The sequence below is a fragment of the Rhamphochromis longiceps genome, linkage group LG13, assembly GCF_057381845.1.
Source record: "Rhamphochromis longiceps isolate RC_006_pf linkage group LG13, R_longiceps_female_GT1.1, whole genome shotgun sequence".
NCBI lineage: Eukaryota > Metazoa > Chordata > Actinopteri > Cichliformes > Cichlidae > Rhamphochromis > Rhamphochromis longiceps.
In genome coordinates, this window is record NC_140569.1 from 11,804,256 (window position 1) to 11,817,080 (window position 12,825).

Sequence of the window (12,825 nt, forward strand, 5' to 3'; positions counted from 1 at the left end):
ATAAAAATAAAAATCCACCAGCATGTAAGAATATAGTAAAGGGGCAATGGGTAGAAAGTGATGTAGCAGAGGAAGCCACTTGGGCTTAGTTCATGTTTTAACACTGAGGTATAACAGTGCACTCAGTCACAACTTTGGTGTAGAAATTATCCAACAATCAGTTTGCATGATAATCAGGTGGATAAGCTGAGCAGCTGATGCTATTTTTCTAACTCACTGTGCATGAGTGGCAGGACAACATCATAAACACGAACTGCAGTAAGAACGGCCTTACTTTAAATGTTTAATTTATCAACACTTACCGCTCTAATCATGCAAACAATGTAAGAAATTGACAAAAACAGTGGATTCAGTGGAGGCCTTGATGTCTTAAACATATAACATAATGCACAGCAGGAGGTTTCTTATGCGATGTCACAAGTGCATTCCTGCCATATTCTACATGATGCACCCACAAGCATAACCATAGCCGTAAGCATGGAAGATGCCAGCTTGTCTGTTACTCTTAGCCCAGTGGCAGTAAAACTACAAAAAATGTGACACAAACTGGAAATAAAGAACAATCACCTTCAAAGCAAAAAAATTAAAACATTAATTTTATTGAGCAGAAGAAATGTTATGAGCATTTAGCCCCGTGAGATTAAGGAGTGTATATGATCCATCATACACCTGCAGCATCCAGGTACTGAAAAAAGAGATAAAAACCATCACAAACAAATGACGGTGAGACTGAATAAAATGGTGAAAAGTGATACTTCCATTGTGTCTTTAATTTATGAGTTGCATTAACCACACATTAGCCTTTTGTGAGAATATTGTGAATGGTGAATTTTACAAACTCCAGCCCACACATGTCGTTGCCATCACCAACTTTCTCTTCACCTCACCTCTAGCCACCTTCCTCCCAGCTTGTTAGAGGAAGTAATCTCTGCAGGCCAGATGTGATCCAAAGAGACAACTGATACTATTAGAGACAGCAACAGGACTGGGAAGTGTGCCTTTTCAAACTGTGCATTGTCTACTTAGGTCCGTCAGTGCAACAGGAGGACTGACAGGAGGTCCGCACTCAAGTGCCATGCTTGCATTGAAACCCCATCTTCTCCGTGTCTCGACAGGAGGCCCATGCAGTGCTTGACTGTGCCAGGCAGGCAGCATGGCTGTGTCTAACGGTTGGAGGCATAACAGACAGGTATTGATATGGATTTCTCTCCAGTAGGCCCCAGCAGAGAGCCTGGGGACTGTTAATAGGCCTCTAACGGGATGGCCAGCCCCTGGACAGCCCCCACTGACCCCCCAGTACTCATGGAAAAGAGAAGATAATAACAGATGGAGGGGAAAGGCACTCTTCCTGTTTGACAGACAGACAGAGGAAGATGGGGAGTTGGGGATGAGTGACAGCTCTTGGTGGGGCATCAGAAAGCGACAGGGCCAATGGGTGGAGGGTTTTATTGAGGGAAACTTTTCCTTTCAGCAGCACATCAAACCTTTCACTTTGTAAAATGTTCGTTATCATCATCTGGGCATTAATGCATGTGTGAAAAAGTTGTGAAAATTTGGAAAGCAACTAAATTAAAAGTGTTAGACAAAGGAGTCTGTATCACTCAGCAGAGTTCTGACAATGAACCAGTAATGTTTGCCAGATTTGGCAGGGTTCTGGGTTTGTGGATTTGTGCAGCTTTAGCCAGAGAATTAACTAATTTAGCTGCATCTGAACTTTGGAAACATACAGGCAGGTTTCACTTTACACACACAGGTGCACTTGGGCCTATTCTGATATGACATTGAGTACAGGGCCAAGTTATGCGGACTGCTTCAAGTGACATACGGAAAACTACATGAAAATGTAGTCTATGACTTACATAATGGTCAAGCTGCCTTGTGGGTGAAGTAGTTACAAAGATGAAGAATTGGTGGGATATAATATTTGACTCTGCTGCACTGGTGATTCTGAACACTGCAGTGCACACTCCAACTTTCTCTTTGGCTCTGCCTTGAGTGAATCTCCTCATTAAGCCTCCTCACTCAGCAAGTATAAATTGAGGCTTATGTATCGCATTGTCCCCAAAACTGTGATGGAGTGTTGTGTACTGCTGCCCGACTGCAACAGGGTTGTGGATCGCTTGGCGTTTCTCCCCGGTGGTAGTTAGCGTCATGGTTTCCAGCTGCTAGATTCTGGTGCAGCATCCAGTGGCCATTAGCGCAGCATCTGCTGCTGCTGACATTTTCAATATAGCAAATCAGAGCACTGCTGCTGTTATGACATTATGTGTTAGAGAGAAATATTTTTGCACAAAGCTACATTAGCTACTTTTTTTTAACAGACTGTGTCTGAATAACAACTGTTTTGTAGTGAATGCTTACACACAGTGCACAACTGAATCACTAATCTCAGACCCACCCCGAAGCTGTTTCTGGTTCCATCATTAAGAGGTTTGACCCTTTTCTCACTGTAGCTTATATTACAGAATTCTTACAGGTCCAAAGGAGAAGAGAAAAGAAAGTCTATTAATATGGATTATGAGTGTCAAGTTCATTCTTCAAGCAAGGAAGGAAGACAAAAAAGTGAAAGAGAAACACATGAAACCCATCAGACAAAAAGAAACAAAACAGAATAAAGAAAATAAAAAGAGTTGAGAAACAGAAAGAATGAAATGTAGAATCAATGAAAGGAAGGAAGAGAAGATAAAACAAAGAAAAAAGAAACAGAAACAATAAAATAAATGCCATATAAACAAAATACTTAAATGCTCTTAATCATCATCATCATCATCATTATAATAATCATAACAATACCGGCTTAGTTTGAGGAGAGGTACACAACTAACCTTAAATGTATCTTCCAGCAATAACGTTAACATTTATCGCGGGTCGTCCTTTGATCTCACGTTCAGAGAGGAGGTTTGAAAATGTGTTTTAATCCCGCTCTGTTTGCTTTGATCGATTTACTTGCTGAGATGTGCAACATAAATCCAGTTATTCTTTAAAACATGCAATAGTCAAGCATGAAATGACTCTCTGGTAGCAGAAGGGTTCCTCTCCCTCTCCCTCTGTTGCACACACACACACACACACACACACACACACACACACACACACACACACACACACACACACACACACACACACACACACACACACACACACACACACACACACACACACACTTTAAACAGTTGACCTGAAACCTCTGATTAAACTGAACCACAGAAGATTCAGCCACTACAGATGTTAAACAAGGTTTAATGACATGTATGAATTTCAAGATTTGCGTCTTGACCAAGCCACTAGCTACTGCATCACTCACACACACAGTCAACACACTCCCCCCCCCGGCATATCGCTGTGTCCTGTCTGATTGGGTGAGGTCTCGGGGGAGTCATTAAGTACAAAGCGTTAACATCTGCCAGACATTACTGAGCCAGAGCAGTTGTGATTCGGCCATATGATGACTCTGGCCCATCAGAGTTTGTGTGTGTGTGTGTGTTTGGCTGTCCATTGCTGCTGTCACTTCTGGTTTCACACCCATGATAATGGCTGTTTATAATTAGAGCTGTGCCTTCCTCGTGTGTTTCCCTGTCCTCGCCGGGGCTGTGTTCACACCGACCAGCACTGCCAAGCAAAGCTGATGCAGATTGACTCCCTTCAGGGGAGATCATGTTGAGATCATTTTTGCTTCATTTGTGACCTCTTAAACTTCTTTTCTTTTATTAGCACTGATGCTTTCTCTGGATCACCTGTATCGTCATACCCCCACCGATCACTCTGTCCCTTCTGCTTCCTTTTTTACTTACCAATCATACTTTTAATTTAACTTATTTTTACATTTTTTTAGGTATTTTAAGACTTTATCCATTAGATTATCCAAAGATTTCCTAAGAATCTGAACTTTTTACACCATTTTAACTTATTTCTTAATTCTATTGTGCAAACAGAATATAATATTCTATACTTATACCTGACAGCTGTACATTTATGGTAAATGGTAAATGGCCTGTATTTGTATAGCGCTTTACTAGTCCCTAAGCCCTTTACACATTCAGTCATCCACCCATTCACACACACATTCACACACACTGGTGATGGCAGCTACATTGTAGCCACAGCCGCCCTGGGGCGCACTGACAGAGGTGACATTTTCCAACTTCTATCATTTTAGCTTTATGTTTGGCTCATATATATGGCTCATTCACATTATGAAATGACATTGAATTTCTTTCTCTGGGAGACTGATTACAAATAATTGCAGTAACTTCTGGACAACCGCTTTCAGACCTAAGACGAGTGCACATGGTACCTGATAGGAAGTAACTTGTCTCCAAACAACCACAGTTTGACTCGGATTGACTGCAATCACTCTTAGAGAAATTGGGGAAGGCTTGCAGATTACAGATTGCCAACACGTTGCAATCAGTTTCCGCTGATGTCTGTGACATATCTTTTTGTAATAGGGGGCTTGTATTCTGGTTAGATTCCTATATAAAGGCGAAGTTTCTGTACAGAATTTGTGGAGAAATTTCTGATTTTCCTTTTAAAACGGATGATGTTCTCGTTGGACAGAAATGAAAATTTCTCTTTAATGTGAATTTTTGTATCTATAGCAACAGATTTTGCACAAAAAAACTGCATGCAATCATCAGCTTGTCTCCATTCAATCAAAGACTGATAGCAGACTCAATCTTATTGATTTTTGTCACTGTACTGATGCACCAAAGCCACTTTGACTGGAAGTGGTTGCAGACCAGGTCCACATTGATTTCAAAGGCAACAAGACTGCACACAGAAACAAAAATTTTAGGTCGTGCTCACTCTAACCTCCAACAACTACCTCTGGTCATATCAGTTAGCTGTTAACTGTTTTAACTCTTTAATGTACACTTAATTGAATTGCATTTTCCAAGAATCATGTTAAATTTCTCCTGGTGTACCTCCTGGTTGAGAATCCCTGACCTGTAAAGCCCAAAGACTTTCTTACCACACTGAGTAGTATTATTTTGCTATTGGATAATATGTGGAAGAGACTCAACTCTAAGTCCTCTGAACAACAAAGTCTAGACTGAGAGAAACCAGAGAGCTGTTGGTAAAATAAGGCTCAGAAAAGCTGTCTTGAAATGAAATTAATAGCATTAATAGCTTCTATTAAAGTGAAAGAGACAACAATATCAAGTGACATTGTCTTTATGAGAAGATTATAGATGCAGGTTACACACACGTAGCAAAGCATAAGCTGATCTCTCTGTCTCCTTCTCTGCCCTCTCATACAATAATCACCTTGTCCAGAATTTCAGAACGTGTTGACGCATTATTTACATGTTTGTTTGTTCTCCAACAAGCTGTCTGGGTGTTGATATTGATCAAAATCACCAACTGTGACAGAGTCTGCCTGGCAGAGCCATCAATGAGGTCTGAACGTGCCAGCTGAATCCAGGCCAGAGGGAGGAGGCTAATGTCTACTTTAACATCGCAGCCAGCTCACACAGAGGGTTAGATGGCAGGCTAACGCCTGGGTTAACAGCATTGCCAGATCACAAAGTCTTACACAGACCTGAGGAAATGTAATGAAAATGTTTGAAGTCTTCAGAGAAAGCTTTAAGGGAACTGGGTATCTTTGATCAGGACCTTCCTAGATGTACTTAACATCTGGTCAGATTGGAGACATGTAATATATATACTTCTGCTGCCAAATGATGCGCGATAGACAAGAAGGTTAGACCTCCTGTAAATGTGGGCACATGCCAAACCACGTACCTTAAGTTTGAGAGGTGTAATGTCTGTCTTAACAATGCTGCCAACAGAGATGTTAGATCAATTCCCAAAGGCCTCTTTGAATCTCTCATCTTCACGTTTAGCTGAAAAATAAAAATAAATGGTCACTTTATCACAAACGTGACATTATTGTATGTTGGCTATTTAATATTTGTGTAATTAAATTGTGAAACTTAAGAACAAAAATAAAAAATAATCAGTATTGTTATGCTTAAATTTGAAGAGCAACAAATGCTTTGTTTTGATTGAAATGATTGATATACGGGCAGGTTTTTGTACATGTTTAACTGTGACTGTAAAACTACTACGACTATAAATGCAATGGAGGTAAATACAACTGATAATTTCACTGAACATGATGTTGACATGCAGAAGCTACAGGAGCCAGTGAGGTTACCCAGTCAAAAGGTAAAAGTCACATGATAAACAGACGTGTACAAAAACAGTCTCTTGTGAAGCAAGAAATATCAATTCAACTATTAAAACATTTGATTTTTTATACATTTGATTGACAATGTATCTGATTATTTAATGGGTGTGAACATGTAGCCATGCAATGTTCTCTTTATGAGCCTGTTTTTATTAGAGATGGCACGATACCACTTTTTTATGTCCGATACCGATACCGATATCATAAATTTGGATATCTGCCGATACCGATATGAATCCGATATAATGTTTTTTAATCAACAAAACTGTTTTTTAAATATCTTGCTGCATTTTGTATAAGTTCATACTCAAGTTTAAAACAACAACTACACTAAAGCTATTCTGTTATACCTGTATGCAAAAAAAAATATTTCATAGTTCAGCAATACTGATCAATCTAATAAACCTACACCATCCTCCCTATTCTGGTATTTTAAAGAGTACTTAGCATAAATATTAAGCAACCTAACTAATAGGGTTCCAACTCCCAGCAACAACAAAAATAAATAAATAAAAAATAGGGAACCACCCCTCACGCTCCACCTCATGATGCTTAATCGACGTAATCAACCTTAATTTGATGCAGTGTGAAAAAAATGCACAGAAATCAATTATTTTTCAAGAAATATTAAATAGATTCAACATCTTTCTTCAACAAAATTGCAGACTGCACAGATGGTACCTTCCCAAAGGAAAAAGTACTATAGCTTACTAGGGTATATATATTAGACTTAATAGTCACTATATACAGTAATTGACTTCTATTCATTTTACATCAAATTAAAACTTTGGGTGTCAGATAATTATTTATTAAAAGCTAGACATTTTAAATGAGAATAAGAAAGAAAAGTATGTCTTTGTGCCCCCTTTTCCCTGTTAATGCCCTATTGGCCCCCCTGGCTAAACTTTGCTAGATCCGCCCCTGCACAGTTACAGCCGTCAGCTACGTAGAAAAAGATCCTGGAGTAGAAAGTAATATTAAATACATTCTAACAATAGCTGATCAAGCTTAAACGTGCTGCTGTTGTTCAGCCGCTGGTTTCCTCTTTCTGGTGCAAAGTGGGCCAAAAGCAAACAAGAGAGATGGACTCGCGACAGAAAAGCCGATCAGCTGATCGTTAAGCAGTTTCATGATTGAAGTAGCAGCAAGAAGACGCAGTCGCTTGTTAAGCTTAAGGCAGGAATGCTTTACAAACATTCAGAGATGGACTTACACACTTGCTTTACTTCTCTCGGGATAACTTTGTCGGAGATGAAATGCTGGGTTGCTAGCGAAGCTCCACATGCTATCCAGACCACCGACGTCCGCATGCCACAGCTGCTCTATCACGTGATGCATACTGCTCCAACGTGCTAACGTTCTGAGGTGAGTTACGGCGTGTTGCAAGTTTTGTGAGGTGCTTTCGTGATATTTAATGGATCGGATTACATTTTTTATTTTTCTCCGATATCCGATCCAGTAATTTAGGTCAGTATCGGACCGATACCGATACGTAATATCGGATCGGTCCATCTCTAGTTTTTATTAATATAAATAACACTTTTAAGCCTTTTACAACTGTGTAGGTTTAAATTTAATTTTAAACCTTATTTCCGGCTGAACTCAACATGTCTTGAGTGCCACAACCATCACGTCCCGACCCCTTTTTGCCAGCATCATAATCCTGTGATGAGCTGAGTGTGAAGACCAGTTAGCTTGGTATGACTTTATAGTGAGCGGTCAGGGGTTTGAGTCACCTTTGTGCTGTACCAGGGAGCCTAAGCCCCAATTTAAACAGGTCTTGAGACCAGTGAGACCCGGTAACCACAGGTTGCTAGGGAAAAACCTTTCGTAGCTGGTTGGCGAGTGGTTGCTGGACTGTGAATTCACTTATGAAGCCCCAGTCACATATAATTAGAAAGTAGTCAGTGACCCGGGGTTAACACCAGTCAATGGGGAAAAATGTGTATTCTCCAATAGCCTGGCTAATATATATGTAGTTGCTTGTTGTCACAAGATGAAACTGATAACAAAGTTTGCATAGAAGATGCCAACTTGTCTGCAAACATTCAACAACTACTCAATGTGTACTGAAACTATGAAAAGTTCAACAAAACTGGAAGTGGAGCCTGCTCCCCTTCAAAGGCACAACTTTTACTTTTCCTCTTGGTGGTTAATTATCATGTGTTTGCAGACAAGCTGGCAACCTTTCACCAACTGGTCAGTGGTTGCTGAAAGGTCTCTGGGTCTTCATGAGCAATCACCGTGCATTAGCAGATTCAGGCTTCCTCATGAGACAAATGAAAGGATGATAGTGTAGATTTATTTTTGTTTGGACAATGACCTCTGAAAAAAGGTTTTTATGGCTGGATGCATTCAGCCAATCAACTTAAATACCTATGTCTTGATCAGTCATGCCTCAAAACATTCATAAGCACCTCACCATGTATTATCAGTTAAGTTAGCACTAAATTCTCTCTACTGATATGTTGCAGGCTGTTTGAATATATGACGAATGACTGATTGCACAGTGGGCAAAGATGATGAGCTGTTCAGTACTGGTTGGGACGTCACATTCCCTTCAAAGCCTTAAAACCAAAAAACTTGATCCGCGCTCAAAGTCTCTTCATTTTAAAACTTTCCTGTCCCCTGATTTCATTTTGTTGTCAGTGAAGGAACATTATCAAACACATTTCTGTTTTGTTTTGGACTGGACCGTGCAAAGAGGTAGTCTGATCTCTCTATTTGTGCTGTCTGTTCTTGGCTTCAGTCGTGGCTCGCTCTCCTCATGACCATGTTTCACTTTGTCGCCCGACTCCCCCCCGCTGAGAGGGGACTGTCACCCAGGACTGTGCCAGGCTTGGAGTTGGCACACACACACATAAGCACACACACAAAATCTTCTCTCCGTCTCCTATATTTTAGACAAAAAAGAAAAGAAAAAGAAAACCTTTCCTGCACAGTTTGCCTCGTGTCATCAAGCAGAGACACCCGTTCCTCTGGGCAGATTTGAAGCATGTGGTGGCCAGAGATTTAGATAGATATATCTCACCCATTAACATCTGCTCCCCTGGCCTGCTCAGCACTTCCTTCCAGAAGGCCACTGCATACACACTCATCAGCATGTACATACATACACACTCACATCCACGCACGCACACATACACTACGGTTCATCTGCGGTTGACAATCAAGGACAGTTGGTTTTGAACAGTGTCAGGACAGTTAGACTCTCACAGGGAGTCTCCAAACTACAGGCGACTGGCACACAGACAAACACTCAGAGAGCACATTTACGGCCAAACACTGAACGCCATCTGTCAGTCACTGTAGGAGGATATTACTGCTGACGCACACACACACAGACACGCACACACACAGATACGCACGCACAGGCACTTTCTGTCTGGCTGAATCTGTATTTATCACACAAAATTCACACCAAAACTGGCTTGTATGCGGACAAGTGAAAGTGTGTGTGTTTGTGTATGTGTAAACACAGCATGTCCATTTTGTCAGGAATGTTGTTTATGTGTTTCAGTTTATTTTCTAAGCCCGTAATTGATAACATTGACAGCCATCCTGCATGCATGGCCGTTCATTGGAGGAAGAACTCGGATATTTTCTTAAATGAAAGCGAGCGTTTGCTACGATGAAAGATGGCTTTGTTGCAGATATGTCAAGTTGACTGAGAACTACTTTTGTAATTGATGTAGAAGCATTTAAAACCTTTATTATTATTAACATTTTAGAGAATTTTTCATTGTGTATGTCCCAAAAGCTTGACTTACTAACTCAAACTTTTGAGAAGATAACCTTTAATTGAGAAAACAGACTGAATTTCTGACTTAAAGATGCAAAAAAAGGTTTTGTTTTGTTTTTCAGATTAATATTGAATACCTGAGATGTGGTTGAGTAAAGCTACGGATGCACCGTGGTAAACCTTTGCCATATTTTTGTTCGCTAAATGTTCAAAGATGAAGTGTGATGAAGAGGTTTTAACCTTTAGAATAGTTCAGCCATTTTTCTTAATGGCTATTTCTTTGTTTCATTGACACAAAAGGGGGCTACTGAAAACAAAAACGAGCAAAAATGGGAAATATTTCTGTATCCGCATCGGCCCAGAAATTCACCATCTGTGCACAGATCAAAACGCCTCAAAATTTCACTACCCGGGTAAATGTGTGTTACTTTTCACACTATGACAAATTCATTTGGGAGTAATGAGCTATCCTATTGCGTTTTTTTTTTTAAAGTACAGCTAAACACTTTATTTAATTCTCACATGATAAATAAATAGCACCTTATGAAATTAACTCAGTCTATCTCCCATTGTGTTCAAACGTCCCGTGATGACAGATGATATAACCAGCCCGAAACAATAACACACATGGTTATCATTCTGCAGCCCCATCCTCTCACTTTCCGCGACCCTGCTTGGACAAAGGGAAGTGTCAACACCACTTCTCTAACTGCACAATTAACATGCAAATGAGCTGAGTCGCTAATGGCAATGGCAAAGCGCTCTTATGATGGAAATATGCTTTCTGCTTTGGCAGTATGGGTTAAACATTAGTCTAAGGAATCAGCTGAGGACATTAGGGCAGAGGCCTCAGAAGCTTCCCTCAGGGCAGAAAGGGAGAAAGATGGAGGTAAACTCAGAGAGGGAACGGACTTTGCACCTGCTTCAATATGACTATGACACACACACACACTGAGCATAACCAGGCGGTTATAATCAGCCTCGTTCAGGCTGTCAGCTCGGTCAATAACTTATCCCCTCAACTGCTTTTGTTCTAGCAGCAGCTCGGCTGATGCGGCCACTGCCCCTTATTCAACTAAAATTTATTTTCAATTGCTGCCCTCAGGCAGCAGCTCACTGACCGACCAAGTAAACAAACCAGAAGACCACTTCACATTCATACACTTCCACACAGGCAGGACTCTTCACACTCAATGCAACAGCAGTCTGTGGCTGCCAAATGACATGTTTATACAAACTCTGGAGTTATAAAAGCCTTAAATGCCCCTACTGTTTGTGCATATCTGACACCCCCCCCTCTAAAACAACCCTTATATTTGCAGCTTTGTAAAACTATATCTGTGATGGAGCTGGCAAGCAGCTGTCGGGGTGTTTTAATTAAAACAACTTTGCGGATTTTCAGATTTGGAGGTTGGAGCTTTGTCACAGGGCCAGCAAGTGAGGCTGACGGTATTTGTTGCCTTGTTAGCATCCATGTTTAAGAATGGAGAAAAAAGGCCTCTCATTGTGTGTGTGTGTGTGTGTGTGTGTGTGTGTGTGTGTGTGTGTGTGTGTGTGTGTGTGTGTGTGTGTGTGTGTGTGTGTGTGTGTGTGTGTGTGGAGAGGGTGAACAAAGCAGTGTTTCTCTAAGTGATAAACCTCGAGTGGCTCACAGTAACAGGTGTGTGCTCTGTAAAGGGCCAGTCATTTGTCAAGCCTCATGAAAAGAAGAGCTGATGGCCACGAGTCCATCCTATGATCGCTGACCAGCCTGCAAACAAAAACACAAATAGTTTCTGTAGAAATGATAGATTTGATCTCACAGCCTCTTTCACGTGCTATATAAATATATATGCATCTCATTTTTTAGAGTTTATAGCTTTCTTTGTAAGTATTTTTGGTATTTTCCATATAATTTCTGCAATAAACACCTTTTTCACTTCTAATGCATTAATGCTGCTTTAAGGATGTTATGTTATTTGTATTTCACTATTCGCACACTCTCTAAGTTTGATGTTTGCTGCAGAACTGACCAAAATCAGCTGTCCAACAACCTTCTCTGGTTTAACTGCCTCTGGTATAACAAATAGGTGCTCAAATACATAAAATGTCCAAATTTGAAAGCCGTTTTTATTTTTCCAGTTGAGTTTTTCGGTCCTTAACATTATCAGTTCTTCTTTTTAGTTTTGCGTTTGTGTTGATGTTGTTATTGTTGTTGTGTTGCATTATTATCCTCTTCTCTCCTCCTGTTTTTGCCTTAATGAAAAAGACAAATCTGAATATCAGTGGGATTTATTTAAAACAAAACTAAAAGTCTCAGTCTAATGAGGATAATTTTTGTGAGCCCTGCCAGGAAGATAAGCCCCTCTGTTAGATAAACACAGAAAACCTGTAATTCACTCGCTGCTTGCAAGTTAGTTTTTCTGTTTACCTTTCCAGCTTTCAGAAGAATAAGAGGGAAATCTTCCATTTCAGTGTGCAGGCCAAATGCAGGAAGATGCTTCTGTTGCCATATGATCGACATATCAGAGCAGGACGTACACTTCCAAATTTAAGCTGGTTTACATTCCTCTCTTTAACACGGATGTGTCTTGTGCACGCCATTTGCATGTGCATGATTGTTTTGTGCGTTATTTTGTGGCTTACTTACAAATGCTCTCCCTCTCTGGTAGCAGCAGAAGCAGCAGTTGTCTCTGCTTTGCTCGGCTCCTAATTAGCCAGAATTAAGAAGTATTTCTCAGCCCATTGAAGGGTCTATTTCCTTTGAAACCAGAGCATAATAAACCTTAAGTAATTACCCCAACTCATGACTATTAACTCGCAAACCGCCAGCTTCCCTTGACAACATCCTCCTCAGTGTTGTGTGGTTAAAAGGCCATTGCAGCTACCCAGCTATTTACATCCCATCTGG

General features: G+C 40.5%; 1 long non-coding RNA gene across 1 annotated transcript; it reads right to left on the reverse strand.

Annotated features, from left to right (window-relative positions):
• Positions 1 to 605: 605 nt before the first annotated feature.
• LOC146655426 (uncharacterized) lies at positions 606 to 7,500 on the reverse strand. Its single transcript, XR_014914341.1, has 3 exons — positions 7,407 to 7,500; positions 5,746 to 5,846; positions 606 to 685 (listed from the first exon to the last, which is right to left on the reverse strand). It is a non-coding gene; the product is annotated as an uncharacterized LOC146655426 (long non-coding RNA).
• Positions 7,501 to 12,825: the final 5,325 nt, after the last annotated feature.